At 37.2% G+C, this 8,717-nt stretch overlaps 1 pseudogene; it reads left to right on the top strand.

The window, feature by feature from the left end:
* The first annotated feature begins 2,000 nt into the window (after positions 1–2,000).
* On the top strand, positions 2,001–6,458 carry LOC114047446 (annotated as a pseudogene).
* The last annotated feature ends 2,259 nt before the right edge of the window (positions 6,459–8,717 follow it).

The following is an 8,717-nucleotide window of genomic DNA, read 5'->3' as shown; positions in this document are numbered from 1 at the left end:
TGCAGAAACCCAGAAAAAAGAATGGATTAACTGCAAGAACTTCAATAGTATATGAAAGGACTACTAAAACAAGTAAAAGAAGCTAAAGTTTGGAATTTGAGTTCTTCAGAGAAAATGAGAAGGAGGACAAACATCTCAGAAGAGAAGTTAGACACTTTTAGGTCATGTGACTGGCAAACTAGAGGACTAGACATTTTCTCTGATCCGTCAGGAACTCTCAGATCTCTCCAAAATATAATTATGCATGAGAGAAAAAGCAATTTTAGTTGTCTCCATGGTCTAGGACAATAAGAAACCAAATAAAGCAAAGGCCTGATTAACTAACAATAGAAAATAAGCACTAATCACGAGGATGCTCACTCCCTACTTCACTGCTTTCTAACAAATAGCTCAGTGGGCAGAGCATAGGCCTTAGAGTCTGGAGTAGTGCAAATCTAATCTCAGGCATTGATTTGTGACAATAGGTAAGTCATGTAATTGCTGTTTCCTTCAGTTTCCCCATCTGTAAAATATGGATAATAATAGTACCTTCCTCCCAGGTTGTTCTGAAGATCAAATAAGATAATATTTGTAAAATATAGCACAGTGCTTGGCACATAAGTGGTATGTAAATATTAGCTATTATTATTATCAGCATTCCCATTCTGCATTGTCCACTCTGCTTCAAACAGCACTCCTGCACAAACTGACCAGCTTGCAACACAATTTAACTCTGTACTCTGAGCCCGTTACCCTTTACTATAGGGCCACAGAGATCCAAACCTTAGAAGTTGATTAGGTTGTAATAGCAGCTTAGCAGTGCTCTGTGCCACAACGAAGTTCAGCCAGAAAAACAAAACAAAACAAAACACGAAACACTTAACAAACATTTATTAAGTACCTACTACTTGCCAGGCACTATGCTAAACGCCTGGAATACAAAAAGAGTCAAAATACAGCCCTTGTCCTCAAGAAACTCACAATCTCTTGAGAAGAATACAGAAAAAAAAGGCACAAACAAGATTACATATGTGTGTGTGTGTGTATTTATGTGTATGTATGTGTCTATCTATCTATCTAATCTATCTGAGAAGAAAGGAACTAGAAATGAGGGCTTAGGAAAGGCTTCCTGTAGAAGAAAGGAGGAACAGAAGGAAGGAGGGTGGGTCATCAGTGTATGTGTGTGTGGCACTATAACCCATTCTTATATAATTGGGTTAAATTTAATACTTTTACTGAAAAACAATAAATTCCTCAAACAACCAGAAGAAAGTCTTTCAAAATAACACAACACTATCTTGTACACACAATAATCTGAAAAATGGAATGGAATAATGTGCTATAAAGAGCAAAGGAGCTCAAGATAGAGCCCAAGGTGACATATCCTGCAAATGTGAGCCTAGCCACAGACGAAAAATATTAGTGTTCAATAGAAAAGAGGTATCTGAAACATTCCTAGAAAGAAAACTGGACCTAAAAAAATGATTTGCTTCTCAAATGCCTAAGACAATAGAAATATAAGAACGGTAAACAAATATGGCAACTAAGGACAATAATAACAACAAAATTACAACAGAGAGAACATTGAGTTTTTTTTCTAAATTTACATGAGGAGAAAAGGGTGAAAACATAAATTAAAAAGAAGTGCTGATGGAAAAAAACAAGCCTGAAACTTCATGATCTGAAACCTCACTGCTCCCTTCCCTACAGGTATATAAATATTTTTTATGTGACTAAATTCTTAAGCAGGAGGGACATAAAAAAGGGAAAGGAGGAAAAACAGAGGAGGGAACATATGATGTACCCTAATTAAGTCATAGGCTAATAATGAAGGGAAAATAACTACTGTATTCTCTTAGGAAGAGGAAAGCTTAAAGGAGAAGGGGCAAAGAAGCAAAGTTACGGATTGACAAAGGAGAAATAGGGAAAGTCTCATTTCATGAATGAGAAAGAGAGAGTACCAAGATGAATGCACTGTGGGAGAAGAGAGAGATTTTACAGAGGGAGATGAAGACAATACAATGGCTAAGACATGCAGGGATTTGATGCTCATCTTTCCTAAAGTGGAGAAGCAGAGCTCCGGGGTCGAGGGAAGGGTAACTGACATTCGGGAGGGCATGGACTCAGGGAGGAAGGTTCAAGGAAAATGGGGGAAATCTGACCAGGGTGAAGGCAAAGGTCAATAATGAAATGCATTATCAAGGATATAAGCAAATTCTTAGCATAGAACAATATCCTGTCTACCACCTGCAGGAAATGGTATTTCTAAGAGTCAGATATGACATCAAATCAAACCAAACCAAACCAAACAAACAAACAAACAAAAAAACAAAGACGAGAAATTGGAGTACAGGAAATCTATAAGACAATAACACAGAAACTATTCAGAAGAAGGGCCCAAATGGGCAATTCACAAACTTTACTTGTGTAAGGAATACAGGAACTAAATAGTACTAAATAAATATAAAGATCATAAATAATACTAAATAAATATAAGGAAAGTATAAAAATCTAGAATAGACGCAAGAGGGGAGATTAAAAAAATGAAAAAAAATAAGAGAAAGAAATTGGAGAAGAATTAAATAGATAAAAGCAAGATAAAAAATGAACTAATCAAAAACAAACCCTCTAAAACTAGGGAAGGGGTAACAAATGGGAAGAGGAAGGGCTTGGGTGTGAAGGGTAGAGAGCTTTGGGAATAGGATTGTCTTAAAATAGATTAGTCTAAAGATTAATCTAAAGTAATTGAAGAGACATTATACTGTTTACAGAAGAAGAGGGGGGAAATACTAATTTGGGGAAAATGGAGAAAAATGGAGGAAAACAGAAACCTAAGTTTCACCTTTAAATGTGAATAGATTAAACAATCCAACAAAATGAAAAATTGTGACACTGGATAAGGTAAGAAAATCCCACAATTTGTTGCTTACAAGAAACACTTTTAAAAAACACAAAGAATAAAAATGAACAAAGGTCTGGAAAAATTGCTATGCATTAATTGAATCCAAAAGGTATTTACCATGTTTTAGGTACAGAGATACTGCAATCAGATTGGCTAATGGTTTATCAATTTTATCAGTTTTTTAAATGAGTCCTTCCTTGATCCTCCTGACTGCTAATACCCTTATTCCCTAACTATTCACATCATGTTTATTTTGTATTTCTTCTATGTATTTATATATTATGTATGTATATGTATTTATTTATACATATACACAAATTTCACCTCCCCTCCATAGAAAGCAAACTTTCTAGCAATAGGGATAATTTTATTCTTTATATTTGTATACCCAGCACCTGGTACATAGTAGCTGCTTAACAACTGCTTTTTTATTGATTGAATGAATGCTGCACCAAATGGAAAAGTATATCATTATTTAAAGGAAAAGTTCATCAAAGTGAAGTAAGAGTTAAATAGGAAAACAATAATCTAACAAAAAGATGAACAAGAACAGAAAGAAAGGATTAATGTTAGAAAATTTATGATAGACTTAGCAAATATTAAAATAGAAATCAGGAGTCAATATACTTTTCAGGCTCATGGTACCTTTTCAAAAGGTGCTTTTTCAAAAGTTGTCCATGTGCTAGCACTCAAAGAGCTCATAAACAAATTCAGCATTCACAAATCAATAAATGAATGAAATAAAATTTCATAAAGTACTTACTGTGAGACAAGTATTGTACTAAGTACTAGAGGTATAAGTATAAGCAAAAATTGTCCCTGTCCTCAAGTACCTATTCTAATAGGGAGAGATAACACACCTAAGAGTGTAGTGACCACGGAGGAGGAATATTTTGGTTTAGAAAATTATAGGTATGGATTATGGATCTTTAGGGGAATAGTTTGTCGTGCTCTTTCCATGAGCAATAACAGAGTTGATTTGATTATGGTCCCAGAGCTGGAGAGCTGGTTGCTGGGGGAGGAGGGGTATTAATGGATTCATATAAATTAACTGATTAAATAATACCTGGCTTGGTATCTGGTCTAGTCAGCATGGTAGCGAGGAGTTATCTTGGGAGTAAAGCTGAATTTGGCTGGTTCTTGAGCCTTGATGTAGTGGGTGATTAAGACAATCGTCCATCAGTACAGTGGGGCTGTTAGATTGCAGTTCTAAGCGTGAAAGTGTTAAGTTCTCCAGGGACTTAGCAAAAATATTAAATGTATCTTTTATAGACTACAATACAAGAAAAATAATCAATAAGGCTAATTTAAAGAAAATATTAAGACTTGCATAGAGACCAAATGATGTAAGGAGTGGGTCAAAGAACAAATCATATGAGCAATAAATAATTTTGTCAATGAAAATAACGAGACAACATATCCAATTTTTTTGTGATGCAGTAAAAGCAAATCTCAGAGGAAAATTTATATCTTTAAAATTTTCATCAACAAAAAAAAGAAGGGGCAGCTAGGCAGCGTAGTGAATAGAGCACCGGCCCTGGAGTCAGGAGGACCTGAGTTCAAATCCGGTCTCAGACTCTTAACACTTACTAGCTGTGTGACCCTGGGCAAGTCACTTAACCCCGACCACCTCACAAAAAAAAGAAAGAAAAAATCAACAAATTAGGCACAGAAATAAAAAGGTAGAAAGACAACATTAAAATCCACCAAATAAACACAAAAATATAAATTCTGAAAATTAAAGTGAATAAATTGAAATAAAAATTATAGCTAACATTAAAACTAAGAGATGTTACTTTGAAGACTAATGATAATGCATACCTACTACTTTGGTTTGAGAGGGAGTATGGCAAGAACCAAATTACCAAAATGAAAAATACAAATTCAAAACATGAAGGTGAAATAAAGGAAAGAGAAACTGATATATTCAAATGCATACCAAATAATACTGAAAGCCAGTAAGATTCATGAGCATTTACAAAATATAAAAGCTTTAGATTAACAGGATAAAAAAGAGAATATCAACAACATAATCTCACCAATAGACGTTGAACAAGCCACAGTGATCCCCTATTCTACCCTTGCCATAAAGTAAAACAAAAGCAAACAAAAAATAGAACAAGGCTGACTTACAATTAACATATACAAAGAAATTGGTGACATATTCATAGGTTAAAAATACACCTATTTTAGGGCACATGGTATATTACGTAGAGAATCCTAAAGTCAATAAAAGAACTGACTGAATTATAACTTTCATTAATATAGCCAGATACAATTTGGGGGGGGGACTAGATTTGAAAACTTTCAGCCATAAAACTCCATCTACCAATTCTGATTAATATCTTCTCTGAATTTTTACCACTCTAGGTGTCCTCTAGCATTTGCCATACCCCCTCAACCTTTTCTATGGTCAGATTTCCCAGAACCCGTCTGGGTTGTTTGACAGTCTACCTGGCTTTGATGAGACAGAATCACTAACACTATTCCTTCTGTTGAGATGGATAGCTACCAGGCAAGCTTCATACTCTGTTTCCAAGGCCTCCTATGCTTTGCCTCTTTCAGATGCTCTGACAGTGCCATCTGATCTCTGAAATAATTTAAGTATTGTTGGGTATTGCCATTTGCTCTACTGATGACGCTTCGTATTTCTGGATTTTGCCACCAGCCTGTAGCTGAATTTCTTTTATCTCTTGTCTCCCATAATTAAGGCCTAAGCCCTTAAAGCAAGGACTATCTAGTATTTTCTATTTGTATACCTAGTGTTTAGCACAATCTTTGGTACATAATAAGCCCTGAATAAACGTTTTTCTTTTTCTTTTTGGAATTCATTTTTCACTCACTCATTCATTCATTTTAGGGTGGTCTGGAGCATAGAGTTTCCCCAGCATCCCATAACTAGTATATACAAGAAGGGAGATTTGAACTCATGCCTTCTTGAAATCAGACTTACTTTCTATCTTGTGCTGCCTAAATTAAATCCATATAAATCTTCATCCTTTCTGCCTATTACTACCAAAATTCTGATAAGTGCAGTAAGCTGTCATTTAGAATAAATGTTGAGGCGGCAGCGCGAGGCGGGGCGGGAGGGGAAGAAGGCATAGGAGAGCCTGAGGCTGGAGTACCTGCAGATCCCGCCCGTGAGCCCCGCATACCCGGCTTGCGTGCTCACATGGGCAGCCCGTGCAATTGGAGCTGATCATGCCCTTACAACTCTACTTCAACCCTGAGCTCATCTTCCTGCACTTCCAGATATGGAGATTAATCACCAATTTATTGTTCTTTGGTCCAGTTGGACTCAATTTTTTATTTAATATGATTTTCTTCTGTTCGTGAGCTTAGTTTTTTTGGGGCAGGCCTTCACTATCATGCTTGTCTACGTGTGAAGCTGAAGGAATCCATGCAACTGCATGAACTTCTTTGGCCTTCTCAGCTCCCAGGCCCCCTTTCTGCCCCGGGTCCTCATGGGCTTTTCCTTGTTACTGGGCAACTCCATCATTGTGGAACTCCTGGGAATTGCAGTTGGACACATATTTTTTCTTGGAAGATGTATTTCCTAATCAGCCAGGGGGAGTGAGAATTCAGAAAACACCTACTGTTTTGAAGGCAATTTTTGATACGCCGGATGACAATCCTAATTACAACCCCTTACCTGAAGAGCGACGGGGGAGGGGGCGGGGGAGAGCGGGGCGCCTGGGAGGCTAGGAGGGCAGTGCCGAGTGCGAAATCCACTGGGAAGGAAGGACTCCAAGGAGATCTCCTCTGGGACGCTTTTACTCTTTGTTTCCGAAGTGTGGACACACTTGCTGGCTTTCCAGTTTTGAAAACCAGAAGCACTTTATGCAATGGTACATCCATGGTAAATTCCTGAGACCTCTCCAGCAGCCTGCCCGTGTTTCTTCACTTGACCATTACTTACACTGGTACTGAAGGTGTAACCTGCTGGAGCCGGAAACACGGATGAGACGCTTGCTACCAGCTCGGTACCAAGGATATGCTCACCAGGGAGAAAGTGTAAAGCAGAATTTTCTCCCCCTCCCTTCTTTGGTACATGGACGTCTCAGAGAGGACAAAATAAAACTCAGTTCATTCTCTCTCACTGGGAAAAAAAAAAAGAATAAATGTTGACTCAAGCATACCTTGAACATAGATATAACTTTTTGGGTCCAATTTTTGAGGGGGTCCAGAGCTAGAATAAGAAATGAGAAGGTAGGAAAAGATTGAAGGGAAAAAAGAAAAAAAAAGGGGCATTTTGGAATAATTTACATCTTCGAAATGTGGGATAGTCGTGTGTGTGTGTGTGTGTGTGTGTGTTTTGTTGAAACTGTTTTGGGCAAGGAACTGAAGCACAAGAAACAAGCCTTTTTGTAAACTATGTGGAAGACATAAGGAAGATCAAAAAAGGAATTATTAGTTGATTAGTGTGGATAGGCTGATAATTCTGGACCACAGAGAGGAGACAAATGCAAAACTCTTAATTCATTTTTTGTTTTCTCTGCCAAGGAGAGTGATCTTTGGTCTTGAAATGATCTATCAAAAATAGCTAACATGAAGTTGAAACACAACATAAATGAGATGATGAGAGATCATCTATATGTGTTCAATAAATTCAAGGGAGTAGGCCTGGGTGTACTATGTCCTCTGGATGAACAGAAAGAATTAATAGCTTTGGGAAATGGGAGGAGTGTCATAGGACTGAAAAGAGATTAATATGGTCCCAATTTGAAAAAAATATAAGGAAAGACAAAAATGATGATGATGACGATGATGGCTAGCATCTATATGAGGCGTTAAGGTTTGCAAAGCATTGTATAAGTTAGCTTGACTTCAATTCCTGGGAAAACTTCAAAATGTGTTATAAAAGACATGATGTGAGAGTCATCAAAACCCCTATGGGTTCATCAAGAACAGTCCAAAAAACTCATTTTTTTTGACAGAGCCACATGATGTATACATCATAGATCAGGACAGTGCTGTAGACAAGATTTACCTGGATTTCAATAAAATGTCAGAGAACGTCTGGGTTTTACAATTTTGAGAACTCAATATGAGTCAACAATGTAACATGGTAGCTGAAACAACTTAATGTGATCAATTTTTGTTTTTGTGGAACTGGGATTTCATCGGTATAGGGAATTTTTAGTAAAGAAATTACCTCTATCAGCCCAGAATGGCATACTACTCTGCAATAGTTAGGAAATCCGCTGAGACAATTTTCTCTTGTCTTTCTCTGAGACACATACTATTTAGAATGAAGGAAGTGATGATGTTTCTTCATTTTTCTCCTTGGTCAGATCACATCTGGATCTTCAGGTTCTGCTCTGAACAACATATTTAAGAAGTCCATTGTTAACAAACTGATAATAGTGATGAGACTAGAAATGTTAATTTATTAGAGTCAGTTAAGTGAACTAGGGACATCACCCTAGACAAGAGAAGAGTTAGGGAGGATGTGATAAATGTCTTCATATATAAGGCATTGGTTAATGAGATTTCTACCCCTTAGGGCCATATATAGTACAGTCATTTTGCTACAACCTTCCATGTGGGTTCCATTTGGGACATATGCAAGTTTGGGGCATATGTAACTACTTCTTGTCCAACTTGGTAGGTGATTTACTAGCCTTTTTAACTGACTTGTGAACCAGAATTCAGTATGCATATAAAAGGCCCCACTTGACTTTCTTAGCTTTGGTTGAGTAAGCCAATTCACTTGCAAGTCCAAATGTCATGGTCCTCTTTGACAACAGAAGGATTAACAACAGTCAACAATCTGTGAGTAGTAATAACTGCTCCACTGGGGACCCAACTGGACAGCTCCAGTTGGCCAATGCAG

This window comes from Vombatus ursinus, unplaced genomic scaffold (genome assembly GCF_900497805.2).
Source record: "Vombatus ursinus unplaced genomic scaffold, bare-nosed wombat genome assembly UNPS02014787.1, whole genome shotgun sequence".
Lineage (NCBI taxonomy): Eukaryota > Metazoa > Chordata > Mammalia > Diprotodontia > Vombatidae > Vombatus > Vombatus ursinus.
The sequence above is the reverse complement of the archived record's forward strand: the minus strand, read 5'-3'. Positions and strand labels throughout refer to the sequence as shown.